Source organism: Hemiscyllium ocellatum, chromosome 16, assembly GCF_020745735.1.
Source record: "Hemiscyllium ocellatum isolate sHemOce1 chromosome 16, sHemOce1.pat.X.cur, whole genome shotgun sequence".
Taxonomy (NCBI): Eukaryota; Metazoa; Chordata; class Chondrichthyes; order Orectolobiformes; family Hemiscylliidae; genus Hemiscyllium; species Hemiscyllium ocellatum.
The window spans coordinates 20,828,350-20,853,906 of record NC_083416.1 but is presented as its reverse complement, the minus strand read 5'-3'; positions in this window follow the sequence as shown (position 1 = coordinate 20,853,906).

Here is a 25,557-nt window from a genome sequence, read left to right as displayed (position 1 = left end):
TGTTCTATGTTCTGTGTTCTATATGAATACAAAAATTGAAAGCAGGTGTAAGCTAGTTGAGGTCTCTAGCCTGGTCCAGAATTCTATAGAATATAGAATATTCTATAGATAGATTACTTACAGTGTGGAAGCAGGCTCTTCAGCCCAACAAGTCCACACCGACCCGCCAAAGTGCAACCCATTCCCCTACATTTACCCCTTCACCTAACACTACGGGCAATTTAGCATGGCCAATTCACCTAATCTGCACATTTTTGGACTTTGGGAGAAAACCGGAGCACCCAGAGGAAACCCACGCAGATACAGGGAGAATATGCAAACTCCACACAGCAGTCGCCTGAGGCAAGAATTGAACCTGGGTCTCTGGCGCTGTGAGGCAGCAGTGTCACCATGCTGCCTATTAATGTCTTTTAAGTCCCTTGTTAGTCAAAAATCTGTCTACCCTGTTTTAAAAGTATTCAATAATCCACTGCTCTCTGAGAAAAAAGTTTCACAAATTTATGTCCATCTTCAAAAAAATGTGTTTCCTCATCTTCTTATTTGTAAACTCCCAAATCTTAGTTTCGCAGTAAAGAAAGCAACTTTTCCATTGTCGATCTGAAAAAGTCCCCTCAGAATATAGATATATATAATAAATGTAATAATATCATTTCTGATTCTTCTAAACCCCAGTGAATATAGATTCTGCCTGTTCCCAATGATTTAACCACGTCATCATAGGAATCAGTTGAAAGCTGGCTTGTCTATGTGACTTCATAAGCATGGGAGTAAGGTGGATCCTAACCTGTTCTCCAGATTGGCATCAGTCACAGCTTTGCAAATAAGTGAGCTGCCTTTAGGATCACCCCACAGGTCAATTGGAAGACCTTCACAAGCTACACTTTGAGAACTATTGCTGTATAACTTCATTAAATGGCCAGAATGATCATCTGCTCTGGGTCTGATCAAGCAAAGGTGTCAGAGAAAGAAATTATGAGTGGATTTTTTTAAGAATCTGAATGATGTGGGCTGTTCTCAGATTTCTAGCAGAATCAGGAAAAAGTCTAATGCAGTCCATTCACAGAATACTCTTGGTTCTCATCCTAATGTTAGGACCACTTTGCTCCATCTTTTGTATTTTTCTTGTACGGAGCCAACAAGATGCAATCATTCTTAAGAAATAAATACAGTGGTGGCAAAATGGCTCACAGCGCCAGATTAACCATGAGAAATCAGGGTTATAGGGTAGGGTTTGTGTGGGATGGTCTTTGGAAGGTCAATGTGGACTTGTTGGGTCAAATAGCCTGTTTCCTCACTGTAGTGATTCTATTAAAAAAAAGAAACACACATTAAAAAACCAAGGTCTCACCAGATGTCTTCAAACAAGCATTTCCATTACCATGTCATGCTTCACTATTAAAGACTAGATTTGTTCTGTGAAAATGACTAACTACTTCAGTAACTAATGTGAAGTTTTAAAAATTTCTCAACTTAGTATTATTTCTAGGAGCAAAAACAGAACGTTCACGAGACCCAAGTCCCATTTAATGAAATACTGACAAAATGTTGTATCAAACCAAGGTCTCATCTGCAATCTTAAGTGAACATAAAAGATTCTGTGGCCCCATCCGGTGGAGACCAGTGACAAACATCCTTCCCATACATCGTATGTCAACATTGCTATCTAGGCCAATGAGTGCCTGTTCCTAATAGCCCTGGAAAAGGTGGTGATGTGCTGCCTTAAACAGATGCAGTCCCTGTAGTGGAGGGACACCCTTAATTCTGTTATGATGGGAATTTCGGTGACAGTGAAGGAACAGCAATACAATTCTAATTCTGGATGGTATGTGAGTTTTAGGGGTTCGAGAAGATGGTCGTATTCCCATGCCTGCGTTGCCCTTGCCTTTGCAAGTTATAAAACTTGTGACTTTGAAAGGTGCACTAGAAAGAGCCTGAGTGAATTTCTACAGTGCATCTTGTAAATGGTACATGCTGCTGTCCCTGTGCAATGCTGAAGCTCCCAGAGCAACTCTTTCTCAAAAGTACACCATTGTGCCACCACTTCTGGTGAATCTGTCTTGTGAGTGTAGCAGGGTGCATCCAGAAAAGGTGATGGTGGCATCTGAGATATTGTTTACAAGGTACGATTTCTTGAGTGATTAGTTTAAATTCCCTACAGTGTGGAAACAGGCCCTTCGGCTCAACAAGTCCACACCAACCCTCCGAAGAGCAACCCACCCAAATGACTATGTCCTTTGAGTATAGAAGTTAGAAAGTCATGTTGAGATTGTACAGGACATTGGTGAAGCCTCTTCTGAAATACTGTGTCCATCCATGGTCATCCAGTTATAGGAATGATCTTATTAAGCTGGAGAGTGTTCAGAAGAGATTTAGCAGGATGTTGTTGGATATGGAAGGTCTGAGTTATAAAGAACAGCTGGATAGGCTGGGACGTTTTTTTCACTGGAGTGTAGGAGGTTGAGAAGTGACCTGAAAGAAGTTTGTAAAATTATGAGAGGTGTAGACAGAGTTAATGGTAGTCTTTTCCCTAGGATGGGGTACTTCAAGAATAGGGGGCACATTTTTAAGGTGAGACAAGAGAGATTTATAAAAGACACAAGAAGCAAATGTTTTACACAGAGGGTGATTTGTATGTGGAATGAACTTCCCAAGGGAGTGGTGGATCCGGGTACAATTACAATGTTTAAAATACATTTGGATAGATACATGAATAGGAAAGGTTTGGAGGGATATGGGCAAGGAGGAGGCAGGTCAGACTAATTTAGATTGGGATTATTATTGGAATGGACTTTTTGGACTGAAGGGTCTATTTCTGTACTCTATGACTCTATGTCAGGTTTTTGTTTGACTCGTGATGGGATGGCTCACCCAAGTTTGGTATAAGGAAGACTTAGAGTTCAAAGAGTTCTGGCACTAATTTCAAGCCTCGGTTGATGCCAGATGGTCCATCCAATTTCTTCCATTGTTTAGGTTTCACTGTGATTTGTTACAAGTGAGTGGCTTGCTCAGCCATTTCAGAGTGCATCTAAGATTCAGCCACATTTCTTTTTGTCTGGAGTCACAAACATACTAGACAATGGAATAGGTGGTAAATTTCCTTCCTGAATTTATATTTCTTTATTAATTTGGGGGATGTGGGTATCACTATCTGAACAACACTTATTGCCCATTCCTAATTGCCCTAGAGAATGTGATAGTGAGCTAACTTCTTGAACTGCTATAGTCACTTGTTATGATTGATCTATAATGCCATTAGGGAGGGCATTCCAGTATTTTGACCCAGTGACAATGAAGGAATATATTTCAAAGCTAGGATGGTGATTGACTTGGAGGGAAACTCGAAGGTGCTGGTGTTCTCATGTAGTGGCTGCCTTTGGCCTTCTCGATGCAATTTGTCATTGGTTTGGAAGGAGCTGTCTGAGGATCTTGGTAAATTTCTGCAATGCATCTTATAGGTGGTACATATTGGGGCTACTGACTGTCAGTGATGAAGGAAATAGATGCTTGTGGATGCAGTGCCAATCACGCAGGTTGCTTTATCCTGGATGCCGCGGTATTCCTGGCATCTAACCTTCTCTTGCAGCCACTATCTTTATATGGTGAGTTCAGTTCACCTTCTGGTTAATGACAACCCCTAGGATGTTAACAATAGGGGATTCAGTCATGGTAAAACCATTGAATATCAAGGGACAATTGTTAGATTGTCTCTGATTGCTGATGGCCATAGCATAGCATTTGTGTGACATGAATGTGATTTGCCACTTGTCAGCCCAAGTCTGAATATTGTCCAGATCTTGTTGTATTTGAACATGAACTACTTCAGTATCTGAGGAGTTTTGAATATTGCTGAATATAGTGAAATATTCAACAAACATCCCCACTTTTAACCTAATGATGGAGGGAAAGTTATTGATGAAACAGCTGGAGATAGTTGGGCCAATGACGCTACCCTGAAAAACTCCTGTGGCGATGTACTGGAGATAAGATGACTGACCTCAACAACCTCAACTCCCTATATGCCAGGTATGGCTCCAACCAGTTGAGTGTTTGTTCCTAATAACTATCGATTCCAGTTTTTCTGGGGCTTCTTAATGGCACACTCTGTCAACTACTACCTTGATATCAAAAGCTGTCACTCTGACCTCATCTCTGGAATTCAACTCTTTTGTCCATGTCTGAATCAAAGCTATAATGATATCGGAAGCTGAGCGGCCATGGCGGAACTCAAACTGCGTGTAACTGAGCAGGTTATTGCTGATGACAACTTCCATTACTTTACTGATGATTGAGAGCAGACTGATGTTCCGGTAATTGGCCAGGTTGGATTTGTCCTGCTTTTTATGTACAGAACATACTTGGCAATTTTTGTGTTGAAATTGCACTGGAATAGTTTGCCTCGGCAAGTGGCAAATTCCAGAGCACAAGTCTTTGGTACTATTGCTGGAATGTTGTCATGGTGCATAGCTTTTGCAGTACAACGGAACCTCGATTACCTGAAGGAGATGGGTGAGCACTATTTCGTTCAGATAACTGATTATTCAGTTAATTGATTTCCTCTGGGGCTTGGAGGTTCTATGAAGTCTGCTCCCTGTTCAGGAGAGTAGGCAGCAGCAGACTGCACGTGAGCCCCCACTCCCACCCCGGCCCCAGCCTGCCCCCCAACCCCATCTGCACCCAAACCCCACCTCCAACCATGTCCGCCTCTAAACCCCACCACCCAAACTCCATCTGCCCCCCAGCCCTGTCGAACCCCAAACCCTGTCCCCTAAACCCTGTCCACTCCCACCCCACCCCCAACCTGCCCCCAACCCTGCCCACAGCCAAGTCCCACCCCCAACCCATCCGTCTCCAAATCCAACCCCCTCAAACCCTGTCCACCTCCTTGCCCGCCCCAATCCTGTCCGCTCCCACATCATGACCCCAACCCCCATCCACCCCTACTGAACCTCTTTCACCTTTAACCTTCCCCCTGCCCACCCCCTACACCATCCGTTCCCACCCCAACCCCTCAATCTTGTCCACTCCCACCTCTGCCAGTCCCCCAACCTTGCCTCCTTGTCCACTCCCACCTGTCTACTCCTCCTGCTCCCCCACCGCACCCCCCCCCCCCCCCCAAAATCGGGGCAGGGGGACTGTACACCAACAGTCAGACTGCTGCTGCCTTTGTGGGGTAAGTCTCCAGATAGCGCGAGCACGGGTGTACACACACACACACACACACACACACACACACACACACACACACACCCCCCTGTACAGGAAAATGTTAGAGAGATTAGTCCAGGGTAAGTGTGGGAGGAGAGAGAGAGAGAGAGAGAGAGGATGGATGTCAGTCAGTTGCAAACAGTACATGGACTGTCCAGGACTGTTCTCAGCAGCATTTCAGTGAGCCAAATTTGTTTTTAACCTGCAAATAAAATATGCAATCATGGTTGAAACAGCTCTTTGACGTAATGTTTCTATCCAGACATTTAGATAATCTGATATTCAGATAATTAATATTCAGATAATCAATGTTCCTCTGTATTTAGTTGCTTCAAGTGTTTCTTGAGACACATGAAGTGAATCAAATTAGCTTAAGACTGGCATTTGTAATGCTGGGGACCACTGGAGGAGGCCATAATGGAAAATATGAAATAGTGAATCAAATGCATATTTTGTGACAATTGACACTGGCAACATGGTCATTATTGGCTAGTTTTTAATTCCAAATTGTATCTAATTTAAATCTCATTATTCCATATTATGATCCAAACTTGTGTCCCCAGAATATTAACCTGGGGTTCTGGAATACCAACCCAGTGATATTACCACCACAGCCTAATCTATACCAATGTAGACTGACTATTCTTAACCTTGTTTCCCACATGTATGTGCGTGAATTATCAATTTAAGCCTTTTCAATCTTCATTATAAACCATTATGATATGCAGCAAAGTAAGAGCACAGGTGTAATAGAGCAAGACTTCTCCGATCACTGTTATTACTGCCTGCATGAGGGGGTTATTTTATATATTCAACCTAGTGGACATTTTTTTTTCAAATTAATGCTTAAAAATTCAAAGAAACATTTAATCACAACTTAAATAATTATTGCAGTTAATCTAAAATTTCTAAGTATATTTATACACAAATCTGACATGAAAATGTGTATACAGCAAACCATTCTCATCATGGTGACATGCTCTTTTTATGCAAATAACTACATCTCGTGTACTTTGAAGTCAAGAGAAAAGGCAGACTGGCTCAGGTATAGCTGATTAAATGTCACCATAGGTTCTGTAGAACCGAAGGATTTTAATTATATGCCTGTTTTTAAAGCCTTTCAGATGCAGGACATTATTAAGGCATCTGGTTATTACTATAGCAATTGCCTTTGACAGCGTGCATAATTTTGTTTACCGTGGTTGTCATCTCACAATTGTGTTTTGAGAAATTCAAAGCGGTTTCAAAAGGACAAAGTTAAGAAGCGATTTGCTTGTTCCAGTTATTAGAAGAAACAAACTGCTATTGATTACAGCAGGTTTCCAAGACACACGCTTTTGGTTTTTGCTTGTATCCTGTAAATGAAGTGCTCTTACTCTTGTTCACATAAAAATTTGAACAGCAAGATTTGCAAGAATTGTCAGAGACTCACCAGGCTACAAACTACATGACGAAATGATTTTTCTACCTTATTCTCTGCATTTTTGTGTTACATTTCTTTGAAGGCTTTGGCGTATAAATTGGATGCTTGCATTTGGTTGGATGAAAAAGAAATACAAAATATACTATTCCATAGTGGAGAGAATGCATCCAATCTTTCTCAATTTCAGTCTGACTGGCGAGTAGGTTCGTTATTGCCCAATACAGGGATTGAACCAATGATGAGGGTCCTAATGTCTGTTAGAATTAGAATTTAGATTAGATTACTTATAGTGTGGAAACAGGCCCTTCGGCCCAACAAGTCCACACCGACTTGCCGAAACGCAACCCACCCAGACTCATTACCCAACATTTACCCCTTCACCTAACATTATGGGCAATTTAGCATGGCCAATTCACCTAACCTGCACATTTTTGGACTGTGGGAGGAAACCAGAGCAAACCCATGCAGACACGGGAGAATGTGCAAACTCCAAACAGTCAGCCACCTTAGGCAGGAATTGAACCCGCGTCTCTGGAGCTGTGAGGCAGCAGTGCTAAACACTGTGCCACCGTGTCGCCCAGCCGTATCACATGTGTGCAGTGAAAAGTTTACAAGTCACCACTGACAGCACCATTTTAGGTAAAAAGGTATCGAGGTACAAACCCTTAAGTACAAAATTCTTAGGAAAAATAAAATGATAATGAAATAGAAAGTCCAGCATTACAGATCTTCAGACCATCTTATGTCCAAAAGAACAAAATTAGGAATAAATTAGAAAAATAAAAAACATAAAGTTCAGAATAACAGTCCTCCAACCCAGTGTCATCAGCACTTAATGTCTCAACCGCATCAGGCCTTGGCTCCAGTCCATACTGACCCTAGCCTCCAAGACCAAGCCAGACTTCCCCTTGAGGCTTTTGAAGCTGGAAGTGCTGAGAGTCATTTTGGATTCGCTGGGAGTCCGGGCTGAGGCTGGGAGACCGTGCTGGCTTCACCTCAAGGTTCTCAAGTCCAGGAGTCCATGCTGAGGCCAGGTATCTGTGACAACTTCACTCAAGGTTCATGAATGGAAAGTAAGAAATACAAAGGAAAAAAAGGAGAAAGAATAAGAAAAGAAATTGACAGAGGAGTCCTATTCTGCTGCCATTATGGACTTAAGGTGCCCCTTCACAAATTTGTACCCAGTGAGAAGGGTAGACGTTAAGCTTGTCCTTCTTGGGCTTCTTTAAGGGCACCTGAGACGACCAACTAAAGATATTTCACTTATACATTTGGAAAGTTTCTGTGAAACAAGAAAAAGTACATTATTGTAGAAGTGCACACAGCTGTATGAATGTATTGATTCCACAGGTCGTTTTTGCATAACACAGATAAGCAATGATTTTAATTCACAAGGGAGGACTCCAAGCACTGACAATTGCAAATCAGTCAACTTAAACATGTTTTCCTCCCTGAGACATTCCAAGAAACCACTGAGAACAGGAGGAAATTAGGAGAACAAAAAGACGTCATGAAATGTCCCTGGTGATTACAGTTAAAGAGAATCCCAAGGCATTTTATGCGAACATTAAAAGCAAGAGGATATCTCAGGAGAGGTAGGACCACTCAAGGATAAAGGAGACAGAGAATATGGGCGAGATCCTAAATGAGTACTATGAGTCAGTATTCACCAAAGAGAAGGATATGGATGATAATTGAGATTAGTGTGTAGCATCCTAATATGCTAGGGAATTTTGAAGTCAAGAAAGAAATAATTTTAGGTCTTTTGAAGAGCAGTAAGGTGGATAAGGCCCCAGGGCCTCAGGGATATATCCAACATTGTTGAGAGAGGCAAGGGAGAAGATTGTTGGTGTCTTGACAAAAGTCTTTGTATCCCCTCTAGCCACTGGAGAGGTCGCTGTGGACTGGCGAGTAACTAATACTCTTCCTCTGTTCAAGAAAGAAAATTGGGATAATTCAGAAAATTATAGACTGGTTAGTCTCACATAAGTGGTTGGGAAGCTATTGGAGAGGATTCTTTGGGAAAAGCTTGGCCTAATCAGGGGATAGTCAGTCTGGCTTTGTGTGGGGCAGCTCATGTCTTACTAACTTAATTGATTTTTTGAGGAGGTTATGGGGGTAATTGATGAGAGTATAGCAGTGGATGTTATTTACATGGATTTTCATAAGGCTTTCAACAAGGTCCCTTATGGCAAGCTCATCAAGAATTTAGCTTACCTATAGAAGACAAAAGGTAGCTGTGGAAGAGTGCTTTTCTGACTGGAGGTCCTTGATAAGTAACATTCTGCAGGAATCTTTGCTAGGTCCTCTGCTGTTTGTGATTTCTAAAATGACTTGAATAAGAATGTAGGTGGGTGGGTTAGTAAATTTGCAAATGACACAAAGATTGGTGGAGATGTTGATATTGTAGAAGGTTTTCACAGGATACAAGTGGATATAGTTCAGTTACATGCACGTTTGAAAAAATAGAAGATAGAGTTTAATCTGGGCAAGTGTGAGGTGTTGCATTTTGGGACCTCAAATATTAAGGCAAAATATGCAGTTAATGGCAGGATCCTTAACAGCATTGAAGTACAGAAGGATTTTGTAGCTCCCTGAAAGTGGACACACATGTAAATAGGTGGGAAAGAAGGTATACAGCATGCTTGTATTTATTGGTTTGGGCATTGAGTAAAAGAATCAGGAAATGATGTTGCAGCTTTATAAAACTTTGGTTAGGCCGCACTTAGAATATTATGTTCAGTTCTGGTTCCCACATTGCAGGAAGAATGTAGAGGCTTTGAAAAGGATGCAGAAGAGGTTTACTAGGATGCTGCCTGAATTAGAGAGTATGAGCTGTAAAGAGAGGCTGGACAAATTAAGGTTGTTTTCTCTAGAGCAGCAAAGGCTGAGGGAAAACCTGATAGAAATTTATAAATTATGATAGTAATGATAGGGTTGACAGTCAGAATCATTTCCCAGAGGTGAAATGTTTAATATTAGTGGTCAGAGGGAGATGTTCAAAGGATAGGTGAGGGGCAAGTCTTATTTTTGCACAGAGAATTGTAGGTGCCTAGAGAACTGGTGGAGGTGGATATGATAGGAATGTTTTAAGGGACTTTTAGATAAGCACATAAATAAGCAAGGAATAGACCATGGGCAGGCAGAAGTGATTATTTTAATTTGGTGTCATGATTGGCACAACATACTGGGTTGAAGAGCCTGTTCCTGTGCTGTATTGTTCTATGTTCTATGTTCTATATGCTTGTCAATTAATCACTGATTTCTAATGCATCTATGTATCAAAAAAGTGATTGAACCTGGTTGCAACAGCAAAGAAATACAAATCATATCCTAATAACAGCAAGTAGCAACTGGCCTAAGCCCTAGGGCTTTTTTATCAAATAGCAAATTTTCAAAGGTCTAGCAAGGTTAATACATGGAAACTATGTTGTCATTGGTTCTGTTGCTAATGGGCAAATTACCTACATGAACTGTAAGGACTCATAGTTATCAATGTTCAGCTTGTCTGTCACAATTTATACTAGCTCATACAGGTCAATGACAGATTCTCATGTAGCACTCATTACCACTTTATAGAAATTTCTGAAATCATCTTTATATGGTGAGATTCAGTGAGCGAAATGCTGCTTCACGAGTCACCAATATACTCACTGTCATCTGGCTCATGCTCCCTGCATAACAGAGGAGAGAAGGGAAGGTGAGGGAAGGGTTGAGGCAGTTATGATTTGAAGGGCAGGCTGGAAGAAGCACCCAGACCTTAACAGTTGAGTCTCTCGATCTTAAAAGGAGGATCAGTAATAGAAATGCATTCTACTTCCCATTCCCACCTGAAGACAATGATCAGCCAAACTTCCAAACCAGGTCCTGATCCTTGCCACCACATCATGACTAGTGAAGCACAGAACATTGTTTCTTCAATCAATACCATATGTTTTGATCCATGTGTAATAAATGCGTACTAAATCCTTGCTGCTTAGGAAAAGACATTTACAATAAAGATAAAGTCACCACAGACCGAGCAGACCATAGACCGCTCACTCAATTAGACAGAGATGACTGGTCTTGTGTTAATCTAAAGATCACTACAGCTCAGGTGTAGGATGAGGTTGATAACATAGGACCTTCATGGTAATTTCAGCCAGAAAAGAATTGAGCCCATGTTATTGACATCACTCTGCACTGCAAGCCAGCTATTGAACCAACTGAGCCAAGCAACCCCCAATATCTCCAATGCAGTTCAAAATGCACATAATTATAGATCAATGCCATGATTACAGAGGGTAACAGCAAGTTCCAGGTGATGAAAACCAGAAAGGCAAATGGGATTCCAAATTGAACACAAAGATGTGTGGAATTTAAAACATTTATCTTGGGTATATACATGGAGTCGTTTGAGCTACAAACAGAGTATTGCATGCAGATCTGGGTAGCTCATTATAGCAAAGAGTCTGAGTGATGGAAAGAATCTGAGTGATGGAAAGAGTTCACCAAAAATTGATACTAGAAATGAAGTGCTATAGTCTAGTAATGAAGACTACTTCGGTCAATGGGAGGTGATGCTGGGGTACTGGTGTAGGATGGGGGTTTGGATCTAGGTGGATGCTCTTCAAAGAGTCAGTGCAGACTCATTGGGTGAATAACCTCTTTCTTTATTGTAGTATTCTATGGTTCAATGAAAATTCTCAAATGATGTGAGTGATCAGAAAAGTGATGTTCAATCCATACAAATCATCAGTTATACTTCATTTGTAATATTAAGGCCAGTTTTGCGCAGATTAGAGTGGTGCTGGAAAAGCATAGCAAGTCAGGCAGCATCTGAGGATCAGGAAAATCAATGTTTTGGGCAAAAGCTCTCATATTAACTCTAATCTCCAGTATCTGCAGTACTAACTGCAGTACCCACTTCTGCCCAATTTTGTGCAGCCTATTCAAGGCAGAAAGGTAAAAGATCCCGTATGGTGAGCAAATTCAGTGAACTGGAAATGGGGTAAGGGTTAAATGTCCATCTTCTGTGTTTCAAGAAATATTATTTAACCATTTAACTGGTTGGACACAAATGAAAATGGATTTTGCACAGAATTGCTACTTGAGAATAAAGGTATTAGGACATGGAGGTAAAACTGGACATGGTGCAAATATAAAGCTGGGAGTATCTCACCAGACATCTGTTATATGGTCCAGAGGGCTGAATAGCAATGTAGCGGAGGTGGGTACTGCAGATGTGGGAGAGTCAAGATTAGAGTGGTGCTGGAAAAGCACAGCAGGTCAGGCAGCATCCAAGGAGCAGGAAAATTGATGTTTCGGGCAAAAGCCCTTCATCAGAAATCAATGAGGTTTCTTCATAGTTGACAATGACTTATCAATTAAAAGGAATTAAAGCTTGTCAACTGCCTTAGTAACACTACAGTTCACTCCACTAATGTTCAGTTTCCTGTGTTACTAAACTTGTTGCTGTATGCAAACAGCGTTCATGTTGTTCAGTACCAAAAAACATCGAAGAGCACCATCCACTGGCATCAGAAGCACTCACTCCTTACCCACAAATATTGGGATCTGATATTTGCCAATCACTTATAGCTATCATTGCACCTCTCCAATATATTTGTTGTTGTTTAGCAAGTACAGACTTGCGTTGTAGGAAGCACCACCAACTAACATTGAAAGACCTGTAGCAGTGGCACTTTGCATACAGGTACAGACACCCAGCTCATAGACTGGACAAAGCTAGTGCTCAGTGCTTGCTGAATAAGCACATACTGACAATCTCACAGCACCCATGCCTTGCCTTACTTTGCCTTGCCATGGTTTGCTGTGACATTGTGTATATTGTGTATATGCTGTGTCATGTTGAGACTCAGGTTTGAAAAGCTGCCAGTACCATTATATTGACATGCTCTTTAGCTCAGACATGCAGCCAGGTTTGCAGCCCAGATTTAGTCAAGGGATTTAGCAAAAGTAATTCATATATTTGGGCTGCTAACAGTTGGAGATAAGTCTGAACACAGTCCAGGGAGAGTCGGTCAGACGTCTGGGCAGAATGCAGTGCTGTGGCTCAGTTCATTGATCATTCAGGAGAGATTATTGGCAAAAAAACAGCAGTGTGGGTTGGGGGGGAATGGGGTAAGCTATGCATTTGCTGAGGTGGGAACAAAGTTGGTGATGGGAGAATAGGTGGAACTAATGGAGGATGTGGGATTTTAAAGGAATGGCGAGGCTGTTATTAGCAATGATGACCATCATGGCTTCCACAGGGGAGCATAAAAGTCTAAAATTGACATAATTAAGTGGAGAGTTGAAGGTGGGGTTTAGTGTGTTCGGTGTCCACATGAGATTGCCGATAGCTGTTGAGTTAATCTGAGGGGATTTGGAGTCTTTTCCATGTCTGCAGGGGTTTCCTCTGTGCACTATGGTTTCCTTCCACAGTCCAAAGATGTGCAGAATGGGTAGATTGACTGTGCCAAATTGCCCATTGTGTCCAGGGAAGTACAGGCTAGGTGGATTAGCCATGGGAAATGCAGGTTTACAGGGTTACGATAGAGGGCTGGGGCTGGATCTGGGTGGGATGCTCTTCAAAGGATTGGTGAAGACTTGATGATTCTGGAGCTATTACTGGTGACCAGCTAAAGCCTAGTTCTAATAGTGTCCACCACAATCAGGATCCCCTGCCATCTCCTGATATTCTTTAGATGTGGAATGCAACTGGAAAACAACTGGGAAAATGTCCAGAGTGGACGGAATCAGTGTCAGTTTGATGGGTGAAAGTAGGCAGCCATAGTCTAAAAGGGCCATATCACAATATGTAGAATTCAACAACAGGGAGGTGTTCAGGTGATCTCATATCACTATTGTTACTTCCTGGAGGTCTGTTCCCACTAGTAAAAAGTGAGGTCTACAGATGCTGGAGATCAGAGCTGAAAATGTGTTGCTGGTTAAAGCGCAGCAGGTCAGGCAGCATCCAAGGAACAGGAAATTCGACGTTTCGGGCACAAGTCCTTCACCATTCCTGATGAAGGACTTGTGCCCGAAACATGGAATTTCCTGTTCCTTGGATGCTGCCTGACCTGCTGCGCTTTAACCAGCAACACATTTTCAGGTCTGTTCCCACTACCCTAGGAATGCTATGACTTCTACATCCTGGAGCACTTTTATGTACTTGTTATGTTTGAGACTGCAGGGTGCTTACAAGGATGGTTACTGTGGGACAAAGGCAATGCAAAAATGACTTATAATACCATTGTATAACCCCTTAACTAATGTGGAGTGCAGTTCCATTGCTGTAAAATTTCTGATTTGTGATCAGTAATTTGCTGATTTTTAGGTGGTTCAAATCAGCCAAAGGTCCCTGGTTTTGACACTGCATTTATTTAGGGAATGTGAAATGATGAAGGCAATAGGCAGGTGTTTTAGGGAAAATGGCTTTCTGCAGTTATGTAATTACTAAAAGGTAAGTATAATGTAAGAAATAAAAGGCAAATGTAGTAAAACAGTGAAATTGGCATAATTATACAACTAGAGGATGAAAATTAGATACGCTACTAAATTGAATACAAGATCTAAACAGAAGTTTTTTTTACAGAGGAACAATTATTAAGCTTCCTAGCCTTGGGGTTCCCTGCACTATAACCACCCACCTACTCCTCCCTAGCTAGTTTGGAAACACTGGTGTCTCAAGAGTTAAACTCTCCACTGACGAGAATTTGCAATTTTGATGCACAGGTGAACTGCTTCTGCCTTGATGAAGAGTTTGGATGGTACATGCATCCAGTCAGGGTTGAATCAGCTGATGTAGTAGGATGCATTTTGGGCCTGTTGGGTGAGGACTTGGTTCTTCTTGCTTTCCGCTGGTTTTTGCAAACCAATTTTCACCTCAGAATGTGCCTGAGGTCTTGTGGTGTTGGTCAGGCCAGTAGGTTTTAGAGATTGTACTGTTGGTCATGGTCAGTCACTGTGGTTCCCCTGGTAAGGAACAGGCCTGGGTCAGTAGATTTCGGAATGCCATTGGGATCCCTCTTCCAGAGATGGCTGCAGGTATTGCTCTCGCCGTGCTAGCTATTTGGGATCCTTCTCCTGGTGATAGCCGCAGAGATAGCTCTCTCAGGTCAGATCAAGCCTGCTATTACACTAATTACTGGCCTGTTATCTTACTGCCAAATCTGTGCTTGCCACTGGGTTCCCTTTTGTGGTCAATTGGCTTCCTGATGTTTTAGGTGTGAATGTATTGTATTTTGATTAAGTGGAAAGTCCAGAATCTCTAGGCATGAATATTGGTCAGAGTTGAATGTTCGGTGTCTGCAGAGGCCCCATTCAGTCTGGATTGGGGTCCCGTTAGCCGAATTGATTGTTCTTTTAGAGTCGAAGTGTGAATTGGATTTTGGGTAGCTATCTCTGCAACTGTGTATTTTCCCAGAGCATAGCCCAGACATCTTTTTACTTTTAAAAGTTAATTTAAGAAGTCCAGGATTTTGGTCCAATATTTTAGAATAAGGGAATTTTTACTCAATCCTACATTGACTCTATGTTTCAACCAGGGTCATGGTGGAGCAGATAATGGACTAGAATAGGGATGCCCCCATTGCAGTGCAAATAGAGTATACCGCATCATCTTGGCGTGCTGTATAAGTAGAGCATTGGATGCTATCAGCCAGTTAGAGCATTGGCACCCAGTTCCATAAATGAGGTAGGTGAAGCAGGCAATCATGGACTGTAGACTAGGAATTAGTCACGATACCAGCATTTGATTTTCATTGTGGGAAAGAAGTGCAGCTTCTATTCGCTTTGTTGGTTTTCTCTTTTGATAGCTGTAACAAAAGGTCATGATTGGCATTGTCCAATGGCCTACCTATATGTGACATTTCCATACTGGGCAATAACTTGATACCAGCCTTCAGTGGGTAGTGATGACAGAGTATTGATGACTTATAGAGTGCGTTTAGACAGGATGTAGCTATGAGTAGGTAAACTGTGTGGTGTGATGGTTAAACAGCATCTAGGGTGAGAAAATAGGGTTGAATATGTCAGGGACAGTCAGCTAAGCCAGCTGAGTGCCATGGGTAGTATGGTTTTGTGACTGCTGTGCATTACATTACTGGTGAAGGGCAACGCCAGATTGCCAATACAGGTTGTGATGTTATAATGTGTGTTTCATTAACAGCAAATTCACTGTAATGAGGTTGATGAATTGAGGATGTTGTTTCTACCACATGAGCTTTTAAAATGTGTGTTGGCTGTAATGCGATTGTATTGCCAACACTTTAAACGCTATAAGCACATTGCATTATAGCAGAACTGACTGTATTTGTCCAGGGGCACAGTGGCCTTTCAAAGATGGCATTGGTGCAGGGGATGATGGTCATTTGGCAGATATCCATTGAGGGCTGAGTTGTTCTGAGAGTGGCACATAGTAAGATAGCGATAGAATTGGACATGAGGGACATCATAGGAACAGGGTAGGTAGTTAATGAGTTAAGTCTGGTAAGTTATGGCAAGAAATTTCACCGGGCCTCATGGTCAGAATCCCTCCAAAATACTCAACCTAACTTGTCAATAAAAGTAGCATTCTCCTCATAAGTTATTGTTTTATCTTGTAGGATAAGTAAATTACCAAGACAATAAACTGTAATGTGTTTGATTGCGATGTCAGTGCTGCACTTGATAGTTTTGTCTGGTACAGCACTTGTGCAATGATTTTGTGTTAGTCCTTAAAGAATCTATGTCTATTTCCCTGAGTCATCCACTCCTTAAACCGGAAAAACATCAATTTCAATCATATTGTCCTTCACCAGATAGCTCTCATTAGCTGTTTGATCAATACGAAATATTTCTTCAGCTTTCAAAGAAGTTTTTTATATCAGAAGCTACAGAAAATTTTGATACGCTGGGAAAAATACTTTAACTGCCTGATGGCTCTATGGTAACTGGCATTAGTTTCAGCTACAGATTTTTTTAAAAACGCTTTTGGTTTGCAATTTTAACAATGAACAAGGGGCTGCCATGTTAGGCTGGGAGGCTTCTACGCCAAGCCAGGAATCTGATCCCTGAAAGAGTATCAGTTCATAGAATCATAGAATCCCTGCAGTATGAAAGCAGGCCATTCAGCCCATCAAGTCCATACTGACCATCCGAAAAGCTTCTCCTGCAGACCTACCCAGCCCCGCCCCCCCTATCGTGTCCCTGTAAACCTGAATTTCCCACCCTGGACACAATCAGCAATTTAGCATGCCCAATCCACCTAACCTACACATCTTTGGGCTGTGGGAGGAAACTCGACCATCTGAAGGAACCCCATGTAGACACAGAGAGAATGTGTAAACTTCACACTGACAGTTGGTAAAATACCTTGATGTTAATAGCCAACTGAGCAAGTTACTTCTGAGAATCCACTTGGTCCACAGAGAAGATATTAATGATCTCTGAAGGACAGGTGGAAACTCAATCACCAAGTTTATTTGCAAGCTTCTCATAATATCAAATTAGCAGATCTTCCAAGATCAGAATAAATATACCATTGATCACCTCCATTATTCACCCGAGATTGAAGGTAGAGCAGTGGATGTTGCCTATTGGGACATCAGTAAGGAGTTTGGCAAGGTTCTACATGGTAGACTGGTTAGCAAGGTTACATCACATGGAATATAGGGAGAGCTAGTAATTTGGATATAACATTGGCTCACAGGTAGGAGACAGAGAGTGGTAGTGGGGGTTGCTTTTTGGACTGTAAGCCTGTGACCAGCAGTGTATCTCACGGATCAGTGCTGGATCCTCAGCTTTTTGTCATTTCATTCAATGATTAGGATGTGAATGTAGGAGGTATGGTTAGTTAATCTGGTACCAAAATTGCTAGTGTAGTGGACAGTGAAAGATTACCTCTAAGTACAATGGGACCCTGATCAGATGGGCCGATGGGCTGAGGATTGGCAAGTGGCGTTTAATCTAGATAAATGTGAGGTGCTACATTTTGAAAGAGAAGATCAGGGCAGCATGTATACGCTTAATGGTAAGGTCTTGGGGAGTGCTACTGAGAAAAAAGATCTTGGAGTGCATGTTCCTATTTTCTTAAAAGTAAAATTGCAGGTGGATAGGATAGTGAAGAAGGCATTTGGTACGCTTTCCTTTATTGGTTAGAGCATTGACTATAGGAGTTGGAAGGTTATGTTGCAGCTGTACAGTACATCGGTTAGGCCACTTTTGGAATAATATGTTCAATTCTGGTCTCCTTCTTATATGTTGTGAAACTTGAAAGGGTTCAAAAAACATTTACAAGGCTGTTGCCAGAGTTGGAGGGTTTGAGCTACTGGAAGAGGCTGAATAGGTTTTGGGCTATGTTCCCTGGAGTCAGAAGCTGAGGGGTGACCTCATAGAGGTTTATATGATCACAAAGATTGAAAGTCAAGGTCTTTCCCTCAGGATAGGGAAAACAAATCTAGATGCTTAAGGTGAAAGGACAAAGATATAAAAGGGACCTAAGGCGCAACATCTTAATATAAAGGGTGGTACGTGTATGGAATGAACTGTCAGAGGAAGTGATGGAGGCTGGTACAATTACACCCCTGATGCTCCCAGCCTCATTCCTGATGATGGGTTTTTGCCCAAGACATCAATTTTCCCGCTCCTTGGATGCTGCCTGAATGGCTTGCTTTTCCAACACCACTTTAGATTCTAATCTCCAGCATCTGCAGTCCTCACTTTCACCTAGCCCATTGAGTATATCCTACCAAAAAACCACCATTAGTAAAATGTGATCAGAAGGGTAACAACAGACTTAATTGGCCTTGTAAGGGTCAATTGACCTCTGAATGGATTGGTTGTCTGCTGCTTTTCCTGCTGCTCACATACTTTAGCAGGAGGATGAAAGACATACTATCCAGTAGTTTCCCATGCTATACCTATCTCTTAACCTCGTTCTCAATGGCTGGGAACGTCAAACCCAAGTTAGCTCCAGTTCTTCACAAACACTTCTAAAGTGTTGAGTACGTACAGAATGTTCTGCTTTTGTTTTAGATTTCCAGCACTCATGACATTTTACTTTTGAGTCAAATATAAAACCCTCTCTTTCTCAAGTATTTAGTAATGTTTGCTGAATCCTTTCACTCCGGTTATTTAAGCTCTGGCTTTAATTACATTTTCTGACTTCAAAGGTTCAATTGCTGCACTTAAGTTCATAGCTAAACTGCTAATATCAAAGTTTTAATGCATCAGTTATACAAAGATCCAAATTGATTTCTCACCACTGTTATCAATTTACTAACGTAGCATTTGATTAAGTGCAGAGAGTGGAAAGATATTATTGTCACTTGAATTGAAATGTAATACCACAACAGCGAAACAGAGCTGTTGCCATGGAAACAGCAGGAGTGAGAATTATGAGTGGAAACAACATCAATGAGACTGATTGCTAACCCATTTAAATCAGTTGGCAAATAATTATTTTCAGTGCAAAATATATTAATATAAGTTACACTTCAGAAATGAGCAGAATTTGAAGCATTCAAGAAAATATTTTAATGTAAATGTTTGGTATTAAGAACCAATGCTTGATGCATCTGGTTTTATAAATTTTACAAACAAATGACACCCAAATGTTTAGAACTTTCAGCTCAGTCTGTGTTGGATTCAGCTTAGTTCAAAGAGGTGCGAGGATATTGCTGCTTTTGCAATCTGTAACCTGCCTACATTGTTTACAAAAATGAACAGAAATTTCCTTTAACGAGATATGAGAATGGTATGCCTTCATTTCCAGTGACAAATTCCCTTTTCTAGCCATTTACTTCATCCTGCTTATTGGCAACTTTCTAAGGTTGAATCACACTCTTTGCAAACTTGGTATACTTGACCTCAAAATTAACCCAAAGGATCCTTCCACATCTGAAAGAAATTTACCTGTACTTCCACACACATTGCACCCATTGTGGTCTTTCCTACACTGGGAGACAGGACGCCAACTTGTGGATTATTTCAGAGAATGTCTCTAGGACACCTGCACTAATCAACCCCACCATCTTGTGGCTAAACACTTTAATTCCCCCCACACACTCCGCTAAGGACATGCACTCCTCCAAGGACACCAAACCCTAACCTGGCACCTGGAGGAAGAATGGCTCATCTTCTGCCTCAGGACCCTCCAACCACATGAGATCAATGAGGATTTCACCAGCTTCCCCATTTCCCCTCTTCTCATCTTATACCAGTCCTAATCTTCTAACATGGCACCATCCTCTTGAACACCCTCTACTTGTCCATCTTCCTTCCCACCTATCTGCTCCCACTGTCCTCTCCGACTTATCACTTTCACCCCCACCTTCATCTATCTATCACATTCCCAGCTACCTTCCCCCATGCCTCACCCATTTATCTCTTAGTCCCCTTGACCCACAAGCTCCATTTCTGATGAAGAGTTTCTTCACCTACTCCTCAGATGCTGTTCCAACACTACACTCTTCAACTAGTCAACTGAGTAAACCAACCTCACATCCATTTTGTTGTTGCCGTTGGACTCAATCAGAATATCAGTGTTGTCCTGACTTTTGAGAATTCCCACATTTCATGGCCTCATTTGTTATCCCATTTAACTTACACATCAAATCTTTATGACAAGGCTCCTGGGACACAGTTTAGGAAATTAAAACATAGAACATAGAATATAGAACAGTACAGGTCTTTTGGCCCTCAAAGTTGTGCCGACTTTTTATCCAACTCTAAAATCAAACTAACCTACGTTATTCTATCATCCATGAGCTTATCCAAGAGATGTCTCTCATGTATCTAAATCTATTACCACTGTTGGCAATGCATTCCATGCACCCACCACTCTCAGTGTAAAGAACCTATTTCTGACATTTCCCCTAAAACCTTCTTCCAATCAACTTAAATTTTGCCCCTTTGTGATAGTCATTTCCACCGTGGGGAAAAAGTCCCTGGCTATCCACTCTATCTGTGCTTCTCAATACCTTGGTCAGCTCTATCATGTCACCTTTCATCCTTCGTCGCTCCAATGAAAAAAGCTTCCTCAGCCTTTCTTCATAAGACATGCCCTCCAGTCCAGGCAGCATCCTGGGAAATCTCTTCTGCACACTCAATCTCTTCTCCACATTGTCCTTATAATGAGGCAACCAGAACTAAACATGCAATTCCAAGTCTGGTCTAACCAGGGTTTTATAGCAGCTCTTAAACTCAATTTTCCTGCTAATGAAAGCCAACACACCATTCATCTTCTTAACAACCCTGTCAACTTGGGTAACAACTTTGAACAATCTATGTATGTGGATCCCAAGATCCTTGTGTTCCTCCACACTGCCAAGAATCCTGCCTTTAATCATGTATGCTGCATTCAAACTTAACCTTCCAAAATTAACCATTTCATACTTTTACAGGTTGAACACCATCTGTCACTTCTCAGCCCAGCTCTGCATCCTGTCAATGTCCCGTTGCAACCTGTAACAGCCTTCCACACTATCTATCATTCCAAATCATATCATTCCACCAACTTTGGTGCCATCGGCAAATTTACACACTGACCCTTCCACTCCCTCATCCAAGTCATTAATAAAAATCACAAAGAGCAGAGTTCCTTGAACAGATCCCTGCAGACCACTCTGGTCACCAAGCTCCATGCTGAATACTTTCCATCTATTACCACTCTCTGTCTTCTATGGGCCAGCCAAATCTTTATACAAATGGCCTGTATCCCATGCCTCCTTGCTTTCGGAATGAGCCTACTATGGGGAACCTTGTTAAAATCTATATACACCATATCCCCTGTTCTATCTTCATTAATGTGTTTGTCACATCCTCAAAGAATTCAATAAGGCTTGTGAGGCATAACTGTCCCTCACAAAGCCATGCTGACTATTGCTAATCAAACTGTGCTTTTTCAAACAATCATAAATCCTGTCTCTCAGAATCCTCTCCAATAATTTGCCCACCACCAGTAAGACTGACTGGTCTGGAATTCCCAGGGTTATCTCTATTCCCTTTCTTGAACAAGGGAATAACATTTGACAATCTCCAAGTATCTGGTACTACTGCAGTGGACAGTGAGGATGTAAATGTCATCACCAAAGGCGCAGCAATCTCTTCCCTTGCTTCCCGTAATAACCTTGGGTATATCCCGTCTGGCCTAGGGAACTTATACATCCTCATATTTTTCAAAACTTTCAACACATCCTTCTTCTTAACATTAACCTGTTCGAGCACATCAGCCTGTTTCACATTGTCCTCACAAATGACAAGGTCCCTCTCACCGTGAATACTAAAGCAAAGTATTCCTTAAGGACCTCCCCTACCTCCTCTGACTCCAGGCACACGTTCCCTCACTATCATTGATCAGCCCTACTCTCACTCTGGCCATCCTCTTGTTCTTCACAGAAGTGTAGAATGCCTTGGGGTTTCCCTTAATCCTCCTGCCAAAGCTTTTTCATGCCCCCTTCTAGGTCTCTTAAGTCCATTACTCAGTTCCTTCCTGGCCAGCTTGTAACCCTCCAGAGCCCTGTATGATCCTTGCTTCATCAATTTTAAGTGAGGTTCCTTCTTCCTTTTGATCAGATGTTCCACATCTCTTGTCATCCAAGGTTCCTTCTTCCTACCATCCCTCAGTGGGACAAACCTATCCAGCAACTCACAGCAAGTGCTCCCTAAAAAACTCCACATTTCTGTTGCGCATTTCCCTGAGAATATCTGCTCCCAATTTATGCTCCACAGTTCCTGTTAATAACATTATAATTCCCCCTCCCCCAATTAAATACTTCCTCATACTGTCTGCTCTTATCCCTCTCCATGGCTATAGTAAAGGTCTGGGAGGTATCACTATCACTCAATTGATCTCACCAAGAGATATACCACTTGACCTGGTTCATTGCCAAGCACCAAATCCAATATGGCCTCACTTCTAGACTGCCTATCTACATATTGAGTCAGGAATCCTTCCTGGACACACCTGACAAAATCTGCTCCATCCAAATTATTTGAACTAAGGATGTTCCAATCAATATTTCGGAAGTTGAAGTCACCCATGACAGTAACCCTGTTACTTCTGCGCCATTCCAAAATCTGCCTCCTTATCTGCTCCTTCATGTCTCTGTTGCTATTGGAAGGTCTATAGAAAACTTCCAATAAAGTGACTGCTCCTTTCCTGTTTCTGACACTGATTCAGTAGACAAACCCTCCTTCCTTTCTGCAGCTGTGGTACTATCCCTGATTAGCAATGTCACTCCCCCACCTCCTTTACCTCTCTTCTGATTCCTCTTGAAATATCTAAACCCCAGAATGTTCAACAACCAGTCCTGCCCCTGTGATAGCCATGTCTCCTTAATGGCCACAACATCGTAACTCCAAGGTCTGATCCATGATCTAATCCCATTACCATTTTTCCTGACACTTATTGCATTAAAATAGGGACACTTCAACCATCACAATGACTGCAACTTTGCACTATCAACTGTCTATCCCTCTTCACAGACTATCTGCACACTGTATCTGCCTGTTCACCAGCTACCCATCCTCAGATTCGTAGCTCCAGTTCCCTTCCCCATGCCAAACATTTTAAAAACCTCCCAATGAGCTCTAGCAAACTTCCCGCCCAGGATATTGCTGCCCCTCCAGTTCAGGTGTAACCTGTTCTCCTTGTACAGGTCCCACCTTCCCCAGAAGGTATCCCAAAGATCCACATATGTGAAGACCTCCCTCCTACACCAGCTCTGCAGCCATGTGTTCATCTGCACTTGCTCTCTGCTCCTAGTCACACCAGCTCACGGCACCAGTAACAATCTTGAGATTATTACTCTGCTCGTCCTGCCTTTTAGCTTCCAATCTAATTCACTATATTCACGTTTCAGGTCCTCATCCCTTTTCCTAGCTATGTCATTGCTACTGATGTGTACCACAACTTCTGGCTGCTCACCCTGTCCCTTAAGAATCCTATAGACTTGATCCGAGGCATCTCTGACCCTGGCACCCGGGAGGCAATGTACCATCTGAGAGTTTCATTCATGACCATTAAATCTCCTATATGTTCATCTAACCATTGAATCTCCAATCATTGTCACCCTCATATTCTCCCCCCTTCGCTTCTGAGCCACAGAGTCAGGCTCAGTGCCAGAGACCCGACTGCTGTGTCTTTCCCCATGTGGAATGTGTACATTCTCCCTCCATCTGTGTAGATTTCTACCAGCTGGTCCGTTTCCTACCACGGTCCAAAGTTGTGCAGGCTTGGTGCATTAGCCATGGTATGTACAAAGTTACAAGAATAAGGTGGCCTTCAGAGGATCAGTTCAGACTTGATGAGCGGAATGGCCTGTTTCTGCATGTAGAAATTCTGCATTTCTAACTGGATAAACTTATTTCTCAGAATGGACAGTATATCCAAAGTGACAGAGAGCAATGACAAACAGTTCAAAATTCATAACATCATCATTCCATGCACTGGAAAGCAGCAAATAGAAGGACAAAGATAAGTTGTGAGGTCCAATATTGTTCACCTCATTTCCATGTTTACACAATCTGACACATTGCCCAAGATTAAATATAATCTCTGGGAAGCAAAAGAAGTTACAACTCATTTCAGAGAAATATTTTGATGCTGGTTTAAACTCTAAGGCAAATTATTGCAACCTGCCCATGATGTAACAGGAGACCAATTTAGCGAATCACTTTCCAAACAAGAAATTGCCATTGCCTTGTTTTCAAAATGCAGTCAGTTCTTCTTCAATGCAATGGTTGCATTCTTTTGCAACTCTGTATTATAGAAAAATCACTTGTTAGAAATAACGCTTAAAGTGTGGGCACTGTAATCATGTTACAGCCAACATGTTTTAAAAGATCGCACTTTACAAATAGCGTTCCCAGTTCGTCAATTGCATTACAGCAAATTCACATTGAGGAAACGTGCTTTATAGTAAAATGACCTGTACCTATGTTTAGCCATGAGGTAAAATTCAAACCCTTTCCAAAAAAAATATATAAAGAGCTGAGGGCACCCAAGAGATGCTCAAAGCAGCTGGTGGGTGGCATGGCGGCTTAGTCGTTAGCACTGCTGCCTCACAGCACCAGTGACCCGGGTTCAATTCCTGCCTTGGGCAACTGTCTGTGTGGAGTTTGGACATTCTCCCCATGTCTGTGTGGGTTTCCTCCAGGTGCTCTGGTTTCCTCCCACAGTCCAAAGATGTGCAGGTTAGGTAAGTTGGCTGTGCTAAATTGCCCGTAGTATTAGGTGTATTAGTCAGGGGTGAATATAGGGGAATGGGTTTGGAGAATTGGTTTGGACTTGTTGGGCTGACGGGCCTGTTTCCACACTGTAGGTAATCTGATGTTGTATAGTGTTTATGTTATTAGACATGTAATGCAGAATAATAAGAATTAATCTAGAGTTCAAATCTCACCATTGCAGCTGAAAAATTTAACCTCAGTCAATAAATCTGGAATTAAAAATCAATATCAGTATTCATAACATTAAAACTGAATATTTTTGAAACTCTATTTTGTTCACTAATGTCATTTGGAAAGAAAATTAATTAACATTGTGTCCAAATCTTCTCTAAACTGTCCTTTGATATCATCAAGCAAGGCACTAACTTGCTTCAAACTGTTACAGATAAAGCAGACTAAAACCAAAACTGAATGAAACACATGACATTGACCGAGACATTAGATTCAAATGGAACTCAGTTGGTTCTCAAAAGGAATGTTAACTAAAGGCTGGAATGAGACAAGCAAAATCCTAGCATCGTGTTATCAAGAATCATACCATTTGATAAACATTGAAAATTTCATCATTCCTGGGTTACTCCTGTTTCACAGTAACATACAATTGGAAGTGAACAGGTCCAGAAGTGATTAACATTGATTTTAGACACTGTGAAAGTTCATTGCATCAGGGCAAATATTCGTTCATTCATTGGTGGTCCTTAGCAGACAAGGATGACTCTCTTCTACTCTCA